The sequence below is a fragment of the Heterocephalus glaber genome, unplaced genomic scaffold, assembly GCF_053883595.1.
Source record: "Heterocephalus glaber isolate CG9 unplaced genomic scaffold, H.glaber_assembly_v1.0 deba00001613, whole genome shotgun sequence".
In the NCBI taxonomy this organism is placed as follows: domain Eukaryota; kingdom Metazoa; phylum Chordata; class Mammalia; order Rodentia; family Bathyergidae; genus Heterocephalus; species Heterocephalus glaber.
Genome location: NW_028258384.1, coordinates 15,559,386 through 15,580,634, shown reverse-complemented (window position 1 = coordinate 15,580,634; position 21,249 = coordinate 15,559,386). Strand labels below are relative to the sequence as shown.

At 36.4% G+C, this 21,249-nt stretch overlaps 1 protein-coding gene and 1 non-coding gene across 2 annotated transcripts in view; one reads left to right on the top strand and one right to left on the bottom strand.

Annotated features, from left to right (window-relative positions):
- Pcdh11x (protocadherin 11 X-linked) overlaps positions 1-21,249 on the bottom strand; it is a 108,674-nt gene that overhangs the window by 18,426 nt on the left and 68,999 nt on the right. The window lies entirely within an intron of this gene.
- Positions 6,792-6,895, top strand: LOC147822501 (U6 spliceosomal RNA). The gene has a single exon (XR_015445628.1). It is a non-coding gene; the product is annotated as a U6 spliceosomal RNA (small nuclear RNA).

Sequence of the window (21,249 nt, the reverse complement as noted above, 5' to 3'; positions counted from 1 at the left end):
CTGAAAAAGAAGGTGTTTTTGGTGCTCAAGAAGAACCCTGTAGTGTGAAGAGTTCTCAGTTGGAGTTGATTGTCAAGTAATTACTACTATTCAAAACAAAACAGAGCAAAATCAAAACAACAACAAAATTATGTTTCTGATTTCAGAGCACTGAGCCAGGTCATGTTTCTTTCCTACTCTCTTCAAAATGCCTATAATCTCAGCACTCTGGTAGGTTGAGCCAGGAGCATCATAGGTTTGAGCCCAGTCTGAGCAACTTAACAACCTAGTAAGACTCTAACTCAAAATAAAAATAAAAACATAGGGCTGAAAATGCAGCTCAATGGAAAGTCCCTGGGTTGAATGCCAGATGACCCCCGCCTCTGCCACAAAAACAAATACCAAACAAATAAAAGCACTTTTACTGTTCATGAAGTCTTTCAAAAATTAATTAATATGAAGCCAGAACCAGTATTTATGTGGAGCAACATTCAACAACTATGTAAATCAAAGAAATAAGGAAAACTTTTACTCACAACCAATTAATCAGCTCTACAGACTCAAAGACAGGCTAAACAAAACTGAGTCTGAGTTGCTCATGGAAGCATGGACATTTTCAAATGACTAATAGCCTTTTAGATAGAAATGACTAAGAATGTATAGTCAAAAATATTTTTTCATGTACCACAATGTTATAAAATACTATAAAACTCAGGAGATAAGAACATTTGTGATAATGAAATCCATTGATATATTATGTTATTAAATGCTATTTTAACATTATGACTATATTAGTTCATTATACAACAATATCAACTTTTATGCACAATTCATGTAGTGAATTTTCAGTTAATTTTAACTTGCTTAACTCTAGTTGATGCTAATTTTCATCACATCTTATCCATCTTATCAAATAGCAGAGATTTTTTAGTTTATTATTTTAACATTACTAATAACTCTTACAGTATCCTGAGATGAGATTAGAAAAATGCTTCCCTAAAGAATCAATCTTTCTGTACTAGAGTTCCAATTGTCTATAACACACATTAGGACTTATACCCATAGGGCTGGGAAATTAGCTCAGTGGTTCCACCACCTGCCTTGTAAGTGCAAGGTCCCAAGTTTGATCCCCTGTACAAAAAAAAAAACTTATACCCATATATAACAATTTTCTCCTCCCATGTTTTTTGTCTAAAATTGAAAGGTAGATTGGTAAAAAGGCATTCATAATTAACTGATACAAATATTCAGTTTTTGATGCGGGCACATTACATAGGTTAAAACTTTGCTAATAATAATAAATATATTTTCTATATATATATAACAAAACAGGATATTGAAAAAACCATTATTCGATTAATGAAATATAAATTTCTCCTTAAAATTAGAAGTAAAGAATCACTCAAAACTCTACCTTTTGGCATTCTGTTCCCCTTCACACAGTATTTTCAAGTGCCTATATCCTATTCTACTAGACCTAATCATTTTCCTAAAGATAAGTTCAAATTTGATGCAGAAAATATTCTACATCGATGTAGGGCATAATGTAGAGTTTTATTTTAATCATCAGCTATAGATATTAGAATCCCTTATGTCTTTTATATCACATTATTCATAACAATAAGTTATTGCATGAATTACTATACACATTGCAAGCATGTTTATTTTAAATTTGCCCTGAATTTTTAGAGATATTTTGAATAGTTTAGCATAGTCCCTAAAAATAATTGAATTATATTCAAGTAAGTATCTAGTTGATACAAAGATGACTAATTCTGGTAATAATAAAAATCAATTCATATACAAAATGTAGTACAAAGTCTAGTCAGCTTGATAATCTAATGATTTAATGGTACAAGCTTGATTTTAGACTAATGAGCTTGTAAAATGCACATTGCACATTGCTTCATAACTTTATATTGTTTTTCTTCTACCTCTGGGCACTTTACCAAATTATAAATAGGTCTTTTACCAGAGAAAAATGAATTTATTAAGTTAAATTCAGCATTTTAAAATGTTTAACTATCTACTATCATTGATAGGATTTGCTATATATTTAGAGTCCAGTGTTGTCAAAATTTGAGAAAATGTGATTTCACTAAATTACTGTTTGACAATCAAAACATAACTTCGAAGGCAATCACCTGAGTGCTACTTTAGTATCCGAGATTCTTTGGGCTTGCTATGAAGTGTATGAAATTAATTTGGCACAACTCCATATAACTCATTCATTAAAAATCATAGTCAGTGCTTCATTATCCAGTAGTTGAATGAATCATGCATGTCCTTCCCCATTATATTGTATTTTCCTTCCAAATACTTCCTAGAAATTCTCTACTTCAGCATTTTTATACCAGGATTCCCAGGAAGCATTTTAAAAGTCGAGAATTATTTATAGCATTAGTTAAACTCACATCTCCATTAGATGTTCTTTACAATAGTTAGTAGCTCTCCTGTTTAGATCAGTGTTGCAGCACACTTGCTCTTGGTTTCATTATGGAGAAACTATCTTTCAAGAAGGACATCTTCCTTCTTCTAAGATGGTAGGTCAAAGCAAATAGTTGTGTTTATTTACAAGATTAGAGATTATAAAGGGGATTTCAATTTAGACTTTGTAGGTGTTAAGGTATATATCTAAATGTATCCTCAAAACCTCATGTGGTCATAGGTGGGGCTTTTGGGAGGTAATTGGATCATGAATGTATGCTATTCATCAATAGATTAGTCCACTGATGAGTTTATAGCTGGATGCGATGTTGGGAGGTAAAGTCTGGTAGGAAAAGAAGGGTCACTAGGTGTGTGGCTTGGAAGGGTATATCTCCCTCCTTCCTCTCTTGATTGCTCTCTGTACTTTTTGTCACCATGCCATGAGCTGTTTCTCTTCTGCCATGCCCTTTGCCATTCCACCCTGGCTTGGAGCTGGACCTCTAGAAACTGTAAGCTAAAATACACCTTTCCTTTGTTAAATTGTGAATGTTGGATATTGTGTCTCAGGGATGAGAAAGTAAAACAGTAGGTATAACAAATCTCAACTAATGGGCATTGATGAAGAGATTTCTCTTTTACCAATTTATATTGGTGTAGCTACATACACTTTAAAGATGTTTAATAGCCTATTTAAATTTTTTTCTTACAACTATTGGCTCCACATTGAGGCTGTAATAACATGCAGAAACAGTCGATACCTAGTTTTAATTACTGTTTTGATTCCCAGTAGGGAAGTGCTTTTAGGAGTTAAGAAAATAGGAGTGGGTCATTGAGGGTGTGATATGGAAAAGTATGTTCTTCTCCATGGATCCTCTACTCTCTCTTTACTTCTGAGCCATCGTGCAGTGAACAGCTTTCCTCTGCCTTGTCAAACTGTCACGCTATTTCTGCCTTGAAGCTAGCCAACAATGGACTGAATCTACTGAAGCTGTAAGCCAAATAAAACTTTCATCCTTTAATTTTTAGGTGTTGGATATTTGCAAACAACACAAAAATGACTAATAAAAAATTGGAGCCACAGGGCTGGTGTCATTGTTATGACTGCACCTGAACATATGATATAGAAGCATTCAGAACTGATTTGCAGGAGTAGTTTGGCAAACTTTGGAAATGCCGGCTAGAGCAGTCCGATGATGCTGTAAACTGAGCTTGGTGAGAGATTCTTGTCAGAATACAGAAGACCAGAATGCTGATAGGAACTCTGAAAGTAAAGATTAGGCTCAAAAGGTTTCAGTTAGGAAGTTCTCTGTTGGCAATTGGACTAGAGGCTGTTAGCAAAAAGGTTTTCTTCATTTTGCCTATGTACTGAGACTTGGTGGAAGAATGAGATTAAATGTGGTGGAATAATTAACCTGGCAGAGGAAATTTCAAAGCAATTTAATGTTCAAGATGTGGCATGGGTACTGCTCACTGCTTTTAGAGAGGAAATCCACAAGTAGTAAACATAGCCACTATGAAAGAGGCCATGTAGGCTGCAACTGTCAATGGGTCAGGGCCTTCCAAACAATTTAAAGCCCACATCTCAGCACACCCCTCCCTGGGTGGTAGACATGGAGATAAATTATTTAATATTTGCCCTGCCTGGTTTTAGTATTGTTTTGCTGCCATTCCTTTCTATCTTTCCATTTTCCCTTTTTGGACTGGGAACGTTTATCTTGTGCCATTGTGTATTGGAAGTATCTGAAACTTTCTTTTTTATTCTGCAGGGGCTCACACCTAAGAGTTTGTCCTGAGTCTCAAAAGATACTCTGGACCCAGCCTGGACTTGTCAGAAGGGCTGGAAATGTTAAAACATTAGTGAGCACTAGTTTGTTTTGTTAATCACCCATTATTTTCATTACTAATGGAAAAATTTTCTATGTTCTATTGTCCCTAAGATTCAGGCTAGTTATTCTTTTATGTTTCCCTGGTTCAACTATTTTACATGGATACTTCTAAGCAGGTTCTTATCCTCAAGAGAATATCTTGGTGCTCTCATAAAGCAGGAAAAAATCCTAGAATAAATTAAGGCTTGTTTTAGCAAATCTCTTACTTAAAATGACATTTAAAATCTAATTCATTTAGAACTAAGATAAAAAATTCAAATAAGTTTTGCCATATCTGTCCTAGAAAATTGACTGCAAAAAGACAGTCATGATTGACTTCTAAAGAAAGGGATAGAAAAACAAAATAAAAGCTCACAATATGAGAAAGAAGAGAGAAAATCTGATTTTTTTAAAAAATGGCATACAAATGAGATGTAAATAAAGCAAGTCCAGATGGTGGAAACAGTATATGAGATAGTACTCATATTTAGCAATATCACTATCACATGAAGGCACAGGAGGAAGCAGTGGCAAAGAGGAGACATTTGATTCAAGAGATAAGCTAAAGGCAAATGAAAGATTTTTTTAAAAAATTGAACTAGCTCCAGATGTAAATTTGGAGCCAGTGGCATCAATGGAGAAATAGAGTATTCCTGTCATATTTTTCTATATATATGTACATAAAATATGTATAAAATACCAAATTTAAGATTTAAATGGTGAAATAAGCTAATTAAAGAGTATTAAGCATCAGTTCTTTAAAAAGTTGAGAAAGACTATAATCTTAAACTGTAGAATAAATCGAATAACTATTGTTTATAGAACTTTTGTTTGAGATATTCAAAAACTTTTATAGATTGTTTCTTATTTCATTAATTTGTACATCTCAGCTTTTTACATAATTTTAGTTTTCCATGTCTTATAGTAGGGAAAAATGGAGGCACACATACCATAATCAAAAAATATAGAAAAATTTATATAATTACCACTAGTACTACATGTGAATTGGCATTGTCATCAAAAAGCTTTTATTTCTGGTTTCAAAGTGATTTGGCAGATAAATGTGGGTAAAAAGTATCACTGCCATAGCTGGAGACCTAGTGACAAAAAAGTCATAAATTACTGAAGATCCTTTGTGAAATTTAGAAATTTTAAGTTTTCTGTAATTATAAAGACTTAAAATAATGCCATATTATTAATGGCTCCATGACCAATTCAAGATCAAATGTTCTTTTTTTTTGGTACCAGGAATCAAACTCAGGACCTTGAACTTACAAGGCAGGTGGAAGAAGCACTGAGCAAAATTCCCGGACTCAAATGTCCTTTTTTTATTATTAATTATATTGGTACACTTAAGGTATACAATATAGTGACATTCATCATTGGAAATTTGTACCTTTACATAATCCATCTTGGTTCTTAGTTTTTGCCCATTCCCCTGCCCTCACTTCAACGCCTCCACTCCTCCCTATCTACAAAGACTTTGTTTCCAGTTTTTCTTTTTCTCATATTAATTCCATTCCCTTCTTTCCTTTCCCCTACCCCTCACACTTCCCCTTCCCCTTTGCACCTTTTCTTCCTATTTCATATTATCTATTATATATTTTGGTCCTTATTTACACTTTCAGTTTCTCACACTAGAGAAACTTTATGGTATTTACATATGTGTGTCCTATTTATTTCACTTAAGAGTATCGCCTCAATGTGCATCGATTTAGCTATAAATAGCTCTAGTTTCTCATTCTTTATGGCTGAGTAATCCTCCACTTTAATGAAACAAAAACACGTTTTCTTTATCCAGTCTCCAGTTGATGGGCAATTGGGATATTTCCAAGTTTTAGCTATCATGAATTATGCTGCTATGAACATGGGTCCACATATATCACTGTGGTATGATTCTTTTAATTCTTTGGGGAAGATATCCAGCAGGGAAATAGCAGGGTCAAATGGAACTTCCAGTCCTAGTTCTTTGAGGTATTTCCATTTCCACAGTGGTTGCACCAGTCTACACTCCCTCCAGCAGTGTACATGGTTACTCTTTCCCGACAGCCATGCCAGCATTTGTTATTGGTTGATTTCATAATAGCAGCCATTCTTTCTGGGGTGAGGCAGAATCTCAGTGTTGCTTTCATTTGCATCTCTCAAATGACCAGTAATGTTGAACATTTTTTCATATGTTTATTTTCCATTTCTACTTCTTTGTCTGAGAAATGTCTGTTCATTTCAGGTGCCCATTTTTCCATTGGGTCTTTAAATTTGGGAGGTCTGATTTTTAAAAATTCTTTATGTAGTCTAGATAGTAGATCTTTGTCTGAGGGACAGCTGGTGAAAATTTTTTCCCACATTGTGGGTTTGTGTCTTCACACCTTGGTGGTCTCTCTTGTAGTGCAAAAAGCTTTTCAGTAAGAAGAGATACCACTTTTTGACAGGGAATTAGTTCAGTGGTTCTGCTGCCACCTGTCTTACAAGCACAAGGTCCCGAGTTCTGTCCCCATTACCAAAAAAAAAATGTGGTTTTTTGTGCTCGCTTCAGCAGCACATATACTAAAATTGGAAAGATACAGAGAAGATTAGCATGGCCCCTGCTCAAATGTTCTTTTTAAAAAGCAGCTTTCCTAGCCATGAAAGGAGCTGCGGGGGCACTTGCGCTCCCACTGGAGGCCCACCATTCCATAGGTGAGTGAGTGCAGATCCCAGGGAGCAGCTGTGTGGCTCAGAGGCTCTGGAACAGCCAGAAGTCTGCCCAGAGCGGAGCTGCAGTGGCTCACAGGCTCACACAGGAGGCACACAGATCCCAGGGGACAGCTATGTGACCCAGACCAGTGCTGCTGCCAGTAGATCCCAGTCAAGGCTCTGCTCTGACCCCAGAGGCTCAGGCACAATTGCCCATGCCAAAGGCCTGCCCAAAAAGGGATGCATGGGCACAAGGGCTTCAGCCAGAGACTCACCATATGATCGGCCACAGCCAGGGACCTGCCTGGAGAAGAGCTGTACAGGCACACAGGCAATACCCAGATGCTTGCTCCGCTACCATTGATAAGTACAAGGAGACCCTAGCCAAAGCCTGTGCAGACAACAGAAATTGGGGTGCGCAGCCCCCAACCAAAGGTCCTCCCAGACAATAGCTACATAGGGGCCCCAGTGAGAGGAACACCTAGATACCATTCCATGTGTGCTCAGGCCCCAGCCAGAAGCCCACCCAAACAATCGGTGAGCTCAGGGATATAGAGGGCTACCACTCTGAATTCAGGAATTGGTGTACTGGAGAGCAGCAGAGTAAAGGCCACTCAGTAGCTTGCTGAGAATTCAAGACAACTGGGTGAGCAAAGAGTTGCCTCAACAAAGGCATAGCAGGCTGCATCTGTTGAAATGAGAAGGCATGTAAATAAGTCACAAAAACAGACTTCCAGATGACCTAAGGGAACCCCAAAAGGCAATGAGAAGGAACAATCTGATACTCAAACACCTGGACTCCCTGGAACTGGAAATGAAAGGGGACCGGGAAAAAATGAAATCAGAAATAATTTCTCAGATAACAGCAAAGATTGTGCCCATATTGCAAGACATGATTCATAAATCTAGAATGGACACAGATTGAAAAAAATAGAGGAGCTGAGGAACATGATGAAATCCCAAAATATGAAAAAAATGGAATCCACAAAACAGATCCAAACAGATTTCCAGGAGATTAAAAACTCCATTGAAAGTTTACACAGCAGAATGAGCCAATGTGAGGATAGAATTTCAGATACAGAAGATAGGATTGCAATTAGTGACCAGGAAAAGAAACATTTCTTAAAAATATGAAGGGATCATGAAAAATCAATCTAGCAGCTGCTAGATGATGCAAAGAAGAATAACATAAGACAAATTGGAGTCAAGAAAGAAACAGGACAGTGTGCAGACAACATAAAAAAGCTGTTCACAGAAGTAATGGCAGAAAACTTCTCAAATAGGGGAAAAGAACTTGACATAGAGATAAGTGAGGCATATAAGACTCCAACTAGCCATGATCAAATAAAAATCTGCATGCAGGCACATAATTGTTAAGATCCCAGAAACACAACAAAAGAACAAAATTCTACAAGCAGTTAGAGAAAAGAAAGAAATCACATACAAAACAAAGCCAGTCAGAATCATAGCAGATGTCTCAACACAACCCCCAAGGCAAGAAGACTGTGGAGCAATGTATTTCAAGCCCTAAAGCAAAACAGCCTCCAACCCAGATTGATGTACCCTGCAAAACTGTCTTTTTTTTCTTTTTTTAACTGTATATCATTTTATTGGTACATTTTAGGGATAAAATATAATGACATTCATCATTGGAAATTTTCACCCTTACATAAACTTTTGGTTCTTATTCTTTACCCCTTCCCCTGCCCTCCCTTCAACCCCTCCATCCCTCCCTATTTACAAAGAATTTGTTTCCTTTTTTTATTTTCTCATATTAATTCAATTCCCTTCTTTCCTTTCCCCTACCCCTCACACTTCCCCTTCCCCTTTGCCCTTTTTCTTCCTATTTCACATTATCATTTATACATTTTAGTGCTTATTTACACTTTCACTTTCTCACACTACAGAAACTATTCAGTATTTACACATGCGTGTCCTATTCATTTCAAATTAACATTATTGCCTCAATGTGCAACCATTTAGCAATAAATGTCTCTAATTTCTCATGCTTTATGGCTGAGTAGTGCTCCAGTTTATTAAAGAAACCACATTTTCTTTATCCAGTCTCCAGTTGATGGGCATTTGGGCTGTTTCCAAGTTTTAGCTATAAAAAATTGTGCTGCTATGAACACGGGTGCACATATATCACTGTGGTATGATTCTTTTAATTCTTTGGGGAAGATACCCAGCAGGGGAATAGCTGGGTCAAATGGGACTTCCAGTCCTAGTTCTTTGAGGTATCTCAATACTGATTTCCACAGAGGTTGGACAAGTCTACACTCCCACCAGCAGTGGAACAGGGTTCCTCTTTCCCCACAGCCCCACCAGCATTTGTTATTGGTAGATTTCTTGATAGCAGCCATTCATTTTGGGGTGAGGTGGAATCTCAGAATTGTTTTCATTTGCATCTCTCAAATGACCACTGATGTTGAATATTTTTTCATATGTTTATTTGCCATGTCTACTTTTTTGTGAGAGAAATGTCTGTTCATTTCAGATGCCCATTTTTTGATTGGGTCTTTAAATTTGGGAGGTCTGATCTTTTTAAGTTCTTTATAGATTTGAGAGATAGACTTTTGTCTGAGGGACCACTGGTGATAAAATTTTCCCACATTGTGTGTTGTCTCTTCATACCGCTAGTGGTTTCCCTTGCTGTGCAGAAGCTTTTCAGTAAGAAGAGATCCCACTTGTTGATTGCTTGCGCTAGTTCAAGGGCAACTGTGGTTTTGTTCATAAAATCTTTTCCTACACCAACGTCTTCAAGAGTTCTACCTAACCTCTGTTGCAGCCAGTTCAACATTTCTGTTTTAATATTTAGATCTTTAATCCATTTCAATTTTAGTTGAGTGCATGTTGAAAGATATAGATTTAGTTTTAGTCTTTGGCAAATTGAAAACCAATTTTTCCAGCACCATTTATTAAAGAGGCTATCTTTCCTCCAGTGAAGGTGTTTGGCCCCTTTGTCAAAGATGAGGTGGCTAAGTGTGTCTGGAGTTGTTACTACATCTTCCAATCTGTTCCACTTGTCTTCAGGTATGTTTCATTGCCAGTAACATGCAGTTTTTATCACAGTAGCTTTAAAGTATAGATTCAAGTTGGGGTTGTAATACTCCCTGCCATGTCTCTGTTACCTAGAATTGCTTTTGCTATTCTGGGTCTCTTCTTGTTCCAAATGAGTTTTTGGATTATTTTCTCAAGGTCAGTGAAGTATGCTACTGAGATTTCAATTGGGATTGCATTTAATCTATATAGCAGTTTTGGAAGTATGGCCATTTTCACTCTGTTGATTGTTCCTACTGAGGAGCAAGGGATGGCTTTCCATGTTCCAATATCATCTTTAATCTCTTTTTTCAAAGTGCTATAGTTTTCAGAGAAGAGGTCTTTGATTTCTTTTGTTAGGTTGACTCCTAGGTGTTTCACTTTATTCAATGCTATTTTGAAAGGATTTGTTTGCCCTATTTCTCTCTCAGTGAGTCTGTTGTTTGTGTAGAGGAAAGTTATTGATTTTTGTGTGTTGACCTTATATCCAACTATTTTACTGAATTTGGTTATTAAGTCTAGAAGACTTTTGGTGGAGTTCTTGGGGTCTTCTATATAGAGTATCATGTCATATACAAATAATGACAATTTGACTTCTTCATTTCCTCTCTTTATTCCTTTTGTTTCTTTCTCTTGTCTAATTGTTGTGGATAGTGTTTGCAAAACTGTATTGAACAAGAGTGGTGATAGTGGATATCCTTGTCTTGTTCCTGATTTTAGTGTGAAGGATTTCAGTTTTTGACCATCTAGTATGATATTGGCTCTTGGTTTGTCATACAGGGATTTTTTCAGATTGAGGTAGAGACCATCTATTCCAATTTTTTGTAGGGTTTTTATCATAAATGCATGTTGGATTTTGTCAAATGCTTTCACTGCAACTATTGTCCTTGGCTCCATTGATATAGTGTATTATTTTGATTGATTTGCATATGTTAAACCATCCCTGCATCCAAGTGGGATGAATCCCACTTGGTAAGGGTGTATGATCATCTTGAGAATCTTCTGCATTCTATTTGCCACTATCTTAGTAAGCATTTTTGCATCGATGTTCATTAGTGAGATTGGCCTATAGTTCTCTTTTTCAGTTGGGTCTTTCTCTGCTTTGGGGATCAAGGTGATGCTTGCTTCCAGGAATGAATTTGGGAGTATTGCTTCCCTTTCAATTTCATTGAGGAGTTGAAACAGTAGTGGCAGTAGTTCCTCTCTACATGTCTTATTGAATTCAACAGTGAAGCCATCAGGACCCAGGCTTTTCTTAGTTGGTAACTTTTTAATTATATTTTCAATTTCATTGATTGATATTGGCTTGTTTAGAATTTTTAGGTCCTTCTACAACTTTGGGAATTCCTATGTATCTAGGAATCTGTCCATTTCTTCTGTGTTTTCCACGTTATTGGCATATAGGTTCTTGAAGTAGGTATTAATGATCCTCTGTATTTCTGCTGGGTCCATTGTAATTTCATCCTTTTCATTCCTAATTGCATGGATTTGGGCCTTTTCTTTCCTTTTTCTGATAAGGTTGGCTAAAAGTTTGTCAATTTTGTTTATTTTTTTGAAGAACCGACTCTTGGCTTCATTGATTGTTTGTATTGTTTTCTTAGTGTCCATCGCATTGATTTCTACCCTGATATTTATAATTTCCTCCTTTCTATGGGCTTTGGGTTTGTCCTGCTCTTCTTTTTCTAGAAGCTTGAGGTTCAGCATCAGGTTGTTTAATTGGGCTCGCTCTATTTTCCTAATATGCGTATTCACTGCTATGAATTTCCCTCGTAAGACTGCATTCATTTTGTCCCATAGAATCCAATATGTTGTACTGTCATTTTCATTTAATTGAAGGAACTGTCTGATTTCTTCTTTAATTTCCTCTGTGACTCATTGGTTATTCAGAAGTTTATGGTTTGATTTCCATGTGTTTATGAAATTTTTGTGGTTTCTTTTGCTATTGATCTCCAATTTCTTCACACTATGGTCTGATAATATACAGGGGATAACTTCAATTCTTTGCACATGCCTAAATATATTCTATGAGCGAGTATGTGGTCTATTTTGGAGAATGACCCGTGTACAGCTGAAAAGAATATGTATTCTGATTTTGTGGGGTGGAACATTCTATAAACATCTGTTAAGTTCATTTGTTCAAGAGTTAGAGTTCTAGTATTTTGTTGCTTCTTTTTTGTCTAGTTGATGTATCTATTTGTCACAGTAGGGTATTGAGGTCCCCCACTACAATTGTATTAGTGCATATATGACTTTTCATGTCCTTCAGTATTTGTTTTATATAGTAGGTCACAGTGACCTGGAAGCCTTCTCATCACCTTGGCAGTAGCAAATGTGATGGGCAGCATCCCCTGGCCATGAGGATGGTCCTCAGGCTCTGTGGCCATGCTCTCAGAGGGGCAACCAGGCTCAGCCCTGGGATTCCTGTATATCTGGTAGCACACAAGGCTGACCAGATACCCACCAGCTGCCACCATGATGCTCAGCTCTCCCCAGCACCACTGCCACTGCCTCTAAGCCTCCTGCCTGTAAAACTATCTTTTAAAATTGATGGAGAAATAAGATACTTTCATGACAAAGAGCACCTTAGAAATATCATGAATACCAAACCAGCACTCCAAAAAATTTTTAAACAATATCCTAGGAGAAGACAATGAGAATCACAACCCCAGGAAGCACTACAGAATGAATCCATCAGGCACAACAATAAATTAAATACAAAGGGGGGAGAATCCAACAAAAAGAAAAAGTTTTGACAAGGATAAGTCAATACATATCAATTGTAACTATCAATGTTAATGGTAACGGTCTCAACTCAAAGATTAAAAGAAGTAGAGTGGCAGAATGGGTCAAGAAGCAAGATCCAACAATATGCTGCATACAAGAAATACACTTAATTCAAAAAGAAACTCATAGACTGAAAGATAAAGGGTGGAAAACAATACTCCATGCAGCGGAAACTAAAAAAAAAACAAAAACAAAACAAAAACCAGGAGTATCTATCTTCTTTGAAGATCAAGTGGATTTCAAACCCACACTGATTAAGAGAAACAAAGAAGGACACTATATCCTTGAAAAGGGAACAATCCAAGAGGAAGATATGACAATCATTAACATACATCCAACAAACACTAGTGCACCCAACTATATAAAACAAATGCTAATGGACATGAAAAATCATATAACCACTAATACAATAGCAATGGGTTTTCTCAATATCCTACTCTCACAAATAGGTGAACTAGACAAAACATAAACAATATAATACTAGAACACAATCAAACTCAAACAAATGAACTTAACAGATGCTTACAGAGTGTTCCATCCCACAAAATAAGAATACTCATTCTTTTCAACAGTACATGGGTCATCTCTAAAATAGACCACATACTCACTCATAGAGCATGTTTAAGTAAGTGCAAAGGAATTGAAGTTATCCCTTGTATATTTTCAGATCATAGTGCAATGAAATTGGAGATCAATAGCAAAAGAAACCACAAAAATTTCATAAACACATGGAAATTGAACAACACACTTGGGAAAACCCAATGGGTCACAGAAGAAATTAAAGAAGAAATCAAATAGTTCCTTCAATTAAATGACAATGACAATACAACATATTGGAATGTATGGGACACAATGAAAGCAATCTTACGAGGGAAATTCATAGTGGTGAATACTCACATTAGGACCACAGAGTGAGCTCAATTACATAACTTGATGCTTAACCTCAAGCTTCTAGAAAAAGAAGAGCAGGACAAACCCAAAGCTCATGAAAATGAGGAAATTATAAAGATCAGGGCAGAAATTAATGCAATGGATTCTAAGAAGACAGTACAAAAAAAAATCAATGAAGCCAAGAGTTGGTTCTTCGAAAGAATAAATTTGAAAAACCCCCAGCCAAACTTATCCAAAAAGGAAAGAAAAGGCACAAATCCATGCAATTAGGAATGAAAAGGGTGAAATTACAGTGGACCCAGAATAAATCCAGAGGAACATCAATACCTACTTTGAGAACCTATATGCCAGTAAGATGAAAAACACAGAAGAAATGGACAGATTCCTAGATAAGTGTGAATTATCAAAGTTGATCAAAGATAACCTAAAAATTCTAAATGAAACAATATCAATCAATGAAATTGAAAATGTAATTAAAATCTTACCAAGAAATGTCCCTGTCCTAACAGCTTCATTGCTGAATTCTACAAGACATTTAGAGAGGAACTGCTGCCACTACTGTTTCAACTCTTCAGTGAAATTGAAAGGGAAGCAATACTCCCAAATTCATTCCTGGAAGCAAGCACCACCTTGATCCCCAAAGCAGAGAAAGACCCAACCGAAAAGAGAACTATAGGCCAATCTCACTAATGAACATCGATGCAAAAATCCTTAATAAGATTCTGGCAAATAGAATGCAGAAGATCACCAAGAAGATAATACACCCTGACCAAGTGTAATTTACCCCAGGGAAGCAGGGATGGTTCAATATATGCAAATCAATAAATGTAATACACTATATTAATAGAACCAAGGACAAAACCATATGATCATTTCAATAGATGCAGGAAAAGCATTTGATGAAATACAACAGGCATTTATGTTAAAAATCCTCTAAAAATTGGAATAGATGGTCTCTACCTCAATCTGATAAAAGCAATCTATGACAAACCAACAGCCAATATCATACTAAATGGTCAAAAACTGAAATCCTTCACACTAAAATCAGGAACAAGACAAGGATGTCCACTATCACCACTCTTGTTCAATATAGTTCTGGAAACATTAGCCATGGCAATTAGACAAGAGAAAGAAATAAAAGGAATAAAGATAGGAAATGAAGAAGTCAAATTGTCATTATTTTCAGATGACAGGATACTCTATATAGAAGACCCCAAGAACTCCACCAAAAGTCTTCTAGACTTAATAACCAAATTCAGTCAAGTAGCTGGTTACAAGGTCAACACACAAAAATCAATAGCTTTTCTCTCCATGAAGAATAGACTTACTGAGAGACAAATGGGGCACTTAATTCCTTTCACAATATCATCTAAAAAATTGAAATATCTAGTAATCAACCTAACAATAGAAATCAAAGACCACTACACCAAAAACTATAGCACTCTGAAAAGAGACAATGAATAGGATATCAGAAAATGGAATGACATCTCTTGCTCCTTGGTAGGAAGAATAAACATAGTGAAAATGGCCATACTTCCAAAACTGCTATATTGATTCAGTGCAATCCCAATTGAAATGCCAGCACCATATTTCACAGACCTGGATAAACAATCCAAAAATTCATTTGGAACAAGTACAGACCTAGAATAGCAAAAGCAATACTAGGGAATAAAGACAAGGTACAGATATCAAAATCCCCAACTTGAAAATATAGTGCAAAGCTACTGTGATAAAAATAGCATGGTACTGGCAAAGAAACAGACTGGAGGACCAGTGGAACAGATTAGAAGATGGAGAAACAACTCCAGTCACACTCAGCCACCTCATCTTCAACAAAGGTGCCAGCACCATCACTGGAGGCAAGATAGCCTCTTTAATAAAGTGTGCTGGAGAAAACTGGGTTTCAACTTGACAAAGATGAAAACTAGACCTATATCTGTCACCATGAACTACACTAAAATCAAACTGGATTGAAGATCTAAATATTAAAACAGAAACACTAAACTGGCTGGAAGAGAGGTTAGGAAAAACTCTTGAATACATTGGTATAGGAAAGGAATTTATGAACAAAACCTCAGTTGCCCATGAACTAGCACAAGCAATCAACAAGTAGGATCTCTTCTTAATGAAAAGCTTCTGCACAGGAAGAGAAACTACCAAAAGTGTGAAGAGACAACCCACAAGGTGGGAAAAATTTTCACCAGCTGTCCCTCAGACAAAGGTTTACTGTCTCGAATCTATAAAGAACTTAAAAAAACTCAGACTTCCCAAATTTAAAGACCCTATCCAAAATGGGCATCTGAAGTGAACAAACATTTCTCCGACAAAGAAGTAGAAAGAGCAAATAAACGTATGAAAATGTATTCAACATCACTAGTCATTCAAGAGATGCAACTGAAAAGAACACTGAGATTCCACCTCAACCCAGAAAGAATGGCTGCTATCATGAAATCAACCAATAACAAATGCTGGCAGCGCTGTGGGGAAAGAGGAACCATGTCCACGGCTGGTGGGAGTATAGACTGGTGCAACCACTGTGGAAATCAATATGGAAATACCTCAAAGAACTAGGACTGGAACTCACATTTGACCCTGCTATTTCCCTGCTTGATATCTTGGCCAAAAAATTTAAAATAATCATACCACAGTGATATATGTGCACCTATGTTCATAGTAGCATAATTCGTGATAGCTAAAACTTGGAAACATCCCAATTGCCCATCAACTGGAGACTGGATAAAGAAAATGTGTTTTTTTAATAAAATGGAGTATTACTCAGCCATAAAGAATGAGAAACTAGAGGCATTTATAGCTAAATGGATGCACATTGAGGCGATACTCTTAAGTGAAATAAATAGGACATGCATATGTAAATACCATAGAGTTTCTCTAGTGTGAGAAACTGAAAGTGTAAATAAGGACCAAAATATATAATACATAATGTGAAATAGGAAGAAAAGTGCAAAGGGGAAGGGGAAGTGTGAGGGGTAGGGGAAAAGAAAGAAGGGAATGGAATTAATATGAGAAAAAGAAAAACTGGAAACAAAGTCTTCATAGATAGGGAGGGGTGGAGGTGTTGAAGTGAGGGCAGGGGAATGGGGAAAAACTAAGAACCAAGATGGATTATGTAAAGGTACAAATTTCCAATGATCAATGTCATTATGTTGTATATCTTAAATGTCCCAATATAAATTTTAAAAAGTAGCTCTCCTCTTTACTGTCATTTATCAAATATTTTTCTTGTAATACCTATTATTAAGCTCCTTAATGATGGTGACTATTTTTCAAGAATTTGATTTTGAGCACTCATTGAAAAGTGTTAAATTTAGATGATTGGAATTGGACTTATATATTAATATTTACTGCTACAACTAAGACAAAATTCAACAGAACAGATTTCCAATATTCATATTTTTACTTCATTCTGATGGAAAAGATTAAAATGCTGTTCTATATATAAAATAACCAAAAGGATCAGACATGATCTTGACAGTACTCTACATAAAATCTCTGATTGACTGAGATCTTATGGACAAATGTAAATTAGATTAGATAATGCAAAACACTTCATAATACTCAACTTAAAAATTATTTTCTTTAATGAAACAAGTTTCACTTTTTCTAATAGGTCTTTTCATATTATGTAAATTCATACTTCTTTTCTTAGTTTACCTAGAAATGTAGAGATGTGTACATATAGCAATTAAAATATAGTTCTACTAAATACTGTACCAACGTATTAAAAAATAAGCAATATTGTCATCCAGAATTGTATTTTACTTTCACAGCAAAAGAAAAATACATAATCAGCTATATTTGTTTCATTTTAATTGCTAAAATATGTGGCTGTGTATATGTATGTGTGTTCACATATGTTATTTTGGTGGGCTTAGATCACCCGTGATTATTTAACCCTTAAGGGCAAAGCACTTGTAACATATTTGCACAATAAAATTGGTGAAGTTATAATTTCTGCTAGCAAATATCAATGAGAAAAGAGCATTCTTTTCTATTTAATTAAATTGAACTCACTATTTACTTTCCTTTGGTAACTTCCACATGCATGTGGAAACTAAAAATACTTCAGCAAAATTTTTCTCAAAGTCAATTTGTGGTTGAAGCAACTTATTTGATCCATGATTATATTGGGATATTTAATGATTCACACTTTTTTTCTTTTTGGTACTCCAGATTGAACTCTGTACCTTAAGCTTGCAAGGCAGGCATGGTGCCACTGATCTAAATCCCCAGCAATTCACCCTTTCTTGATTGATTTTGTGAAAATGACTGTAAATTGATAAAAACAAATGGAGAATATTAATTTCTTTAGTGCTTATTTTAAAGTGAAAATTATTTTCAGGTGTTTTTTATATTTTGAGTTGAAGAAAACCTACCTTCAAAGACTGGTCCAAACTGACATAGGATAAAAGTATAAAGTTATGTAAAGTATTCTATAGATTAAATTCAAACAAAATCAGAAATTTCCCCCCACAATGACTATGTTGCATTTATCATCACTTCTGGTGTAAAGTGTCATCACCTCTGATATAAAAACTTATCTTCTATTAATTTATATTGTCTAAGATTGAACCATCATACTTAAGTTCATTAATAGGGGTCCTGTCATACCCGGCCTAGAGGAAAGGGCTTTTGGGCCGCCTTCTGTCCTGCCACTCCCTCCACAGAGGAAGGGGCTTCTGGGCTGCCATCCCTCCCACAGCTCCCAGCCAAGAGGTAGGGGCTTCTAAGCCACTGTCCCAGTGCTCCTGGTACAGAGGAAGGGGCTTCTGGGGCACCATCCCTACCACCACTCCCAGCCCCTGCCCCACCTATCCCATCTCCGAGATGAGCTGCATGGGTGCCAAGAGCACTCTCCCGGCCCCCCAAGTCAAAATGAGAAGACACGTAAATAAGTCTCAAAACCAGACTTCCAGGTCACCTACAGTAACCTCAAAGGGAAATAAGATGGAACACTCTGATATTCAACCACCTGGACCCACTGAACTGGAAACAAAAGGGGATCTGGAAAAAATGAAATCAGAAATAATTTCTCAGATAACAGGAGAAATTGTGCCCCTAGTACAAGACATGATTAATAAATCTAGAGAGGAGCTCAGGAACATGATGGAATCCCAACATAAGAAACAAATAGAATCCATAAAACAGATGCAAATAGATTTCCAGGAAAGGAAAACTCTATTGAAAGTCTACACAGCAGAATGAGCCAATGTGAGGATAGAATTTCACATATAGAAGATAAGATTGCAATTAATGACCAGGAAAAGAAAAATTGCTTCAAAATTATAAGGGAAGATGAGAAATCAATCAAGCAGTTGCTACATGATGCAAAGAAGAATAACATAAGACTGATTGGAGTCAATGAAGAAACAGGAAATAGTGCAGATGACATAAAAAATCTCTTCACAGAAATAATGGCAGAAAACTTCCCAAGCAAGGGAAAAGAGCTTGACATACAGATAAGTGAGGCATATAGGACTCCAACTAGCCTTGATCAAAAAATATCTACACATAGGCATATAATTGTTAAGATTCCAGAAACACAACAGAAGAACAAAGTTCTCCAAGCATTCAGAGAAAAGAAACAAATCACATACAAAGGAAAGCCTATCAGAATCACAGCAGACTTCTCAACACAAACCATCAAGGCAAGAAGAACTTGGAGTGACATATTCCAAGCCCTAAAAGAAAACAGCCTCCAACCCAGATTGATGTACCCTGCAAAACTATCTTTCAAAATGGATGGAGAAATAAGATACTTTCATGACAAAGAGCCCCTTAGGAACTTCGTGAATACCAAACCAGCACTCCAAAGAATTTTACACAATAGTCTAGGAACAGACATTGAGGATCACAACCCCAGGAAGCAAAGCAGAATGAACCCAGCTGGCATGACAAGAAATTAAATGTAAAGGGGGAGAGCCCAACATAAAAGAAAAAGTCATCCCAATGACAAGTCAATGCATTTCAGTTGTAACCATCACTGTTAATGGTCTCAATTCACCAATCCAAAGAAATAGACTGGCAGAATGGGTCAAGAAGCAAAATCCAACAATATGCTGCATACAAGAAACACACTTAATTCAAAAGGAAACTCATAGACTGAAAGTTAAAGGGTGGGAAACAATACTTCATGGGACTGGAACCCCCCAAAAAGTAGGAGCAGCTATCCTTTTTGCAGATCAAGTAGATTTCAAACCAACATTGATTAAGACAGATGAAGAAGGACACTACATCCTTTTAAAGGGAACAATCCAAGAGGAAGAGATGACGATCATAAATATCTATGCACCAAACATTCGTGTGCCCAGCTATATAAATCAAATACTAACGGACATGAAAAGTCATATATGCACTAATACAACTGTAGTGGGGACCTCAACACCCCACTGTCAAAAATAGATAGATCAACTAGACTAAAAATAAGTAGTGAAATACTACAACTCAATCGAACTCTGGAACAAATGAACTTAACAGATGTTTACAGAGTTTTCCACCCCACAAAATCAGAATACACATTCTTCTCAGCTGCACATGGCTCATTCTCCAAAATAGACCACATACTCACATATAGAACATTTTTAAGTAAGTGCAAAGGAATTGAAGTTGTCCCTTGTATATTATCAGACCATCGTGGGATGAAACTGGAGATCCATAGCAAAGGAAACTGGAAAAATTTCATAAACACGTGGAAATTGAACAACACACTTCTGAATAACCAATGGGTCACAGAGGAAATTAAAGAAGAAATCAGACAGTTCCTTCAATTAAATGACAATGACAATACAGCACATTGAATCTATGGGACACAATGAAAGCAGTCTTATGAGAGAAATTCATACCAGTGAATATGCATATTAGGAAAACTGATTGAGCCCAATTAAAGAACCTGATGCTGAACCTCAAGCTTCTAGAAAAAGAAGAGCAGGACAACCCCAAAGCTCATACAAGGGAGGAAATTATAAAGATCAGAGGAGAAATCAATGCAATGGAGACTAAGAGAATGATACAAAAAAATCAAGGGAGCCAAGAGTTAGTTCTTCGAAAGAATCAACAAAATTGACAAACCTTTAGTCAACCTTGTCAGAAAAAGGAAAGAAAAGGCCCAAATCCATGCAATTAGGAATGAAAAGGGTGAAATTACAACAGACCCAGCAGAAATCCAGAGGATCGTCAATACCTACTTCCAGAACCTATATGCCAATAAGATGGAAAACACAGAAGAAATGGACAGATTCTTAGATACATATGAATTACCAAAGTTGAACGAAGACCTAAAAATTCTAAACAACCCAATATCAACCAATGAAATTGAAAATGTAATTAAAACTTATCAACTAAGAAAAGCCCAGGACCTGATGGCTTCACTGCTGAATTCTACCAGACATTTAGAGAGCTACTGCCACTCCTGCTTAAAATCTTCAATGAAATTGAAAGGGAAACAATACTCACAAACTGATCCCTGGAAGCAAGCAACATCTTGATCCCCAAAGCAGAGAAAGACCCAAGGGAAAAGGAACACTATAGGCCAATCTCACTAATGAACATAGATGCAAAAATCCTTAATAAGATA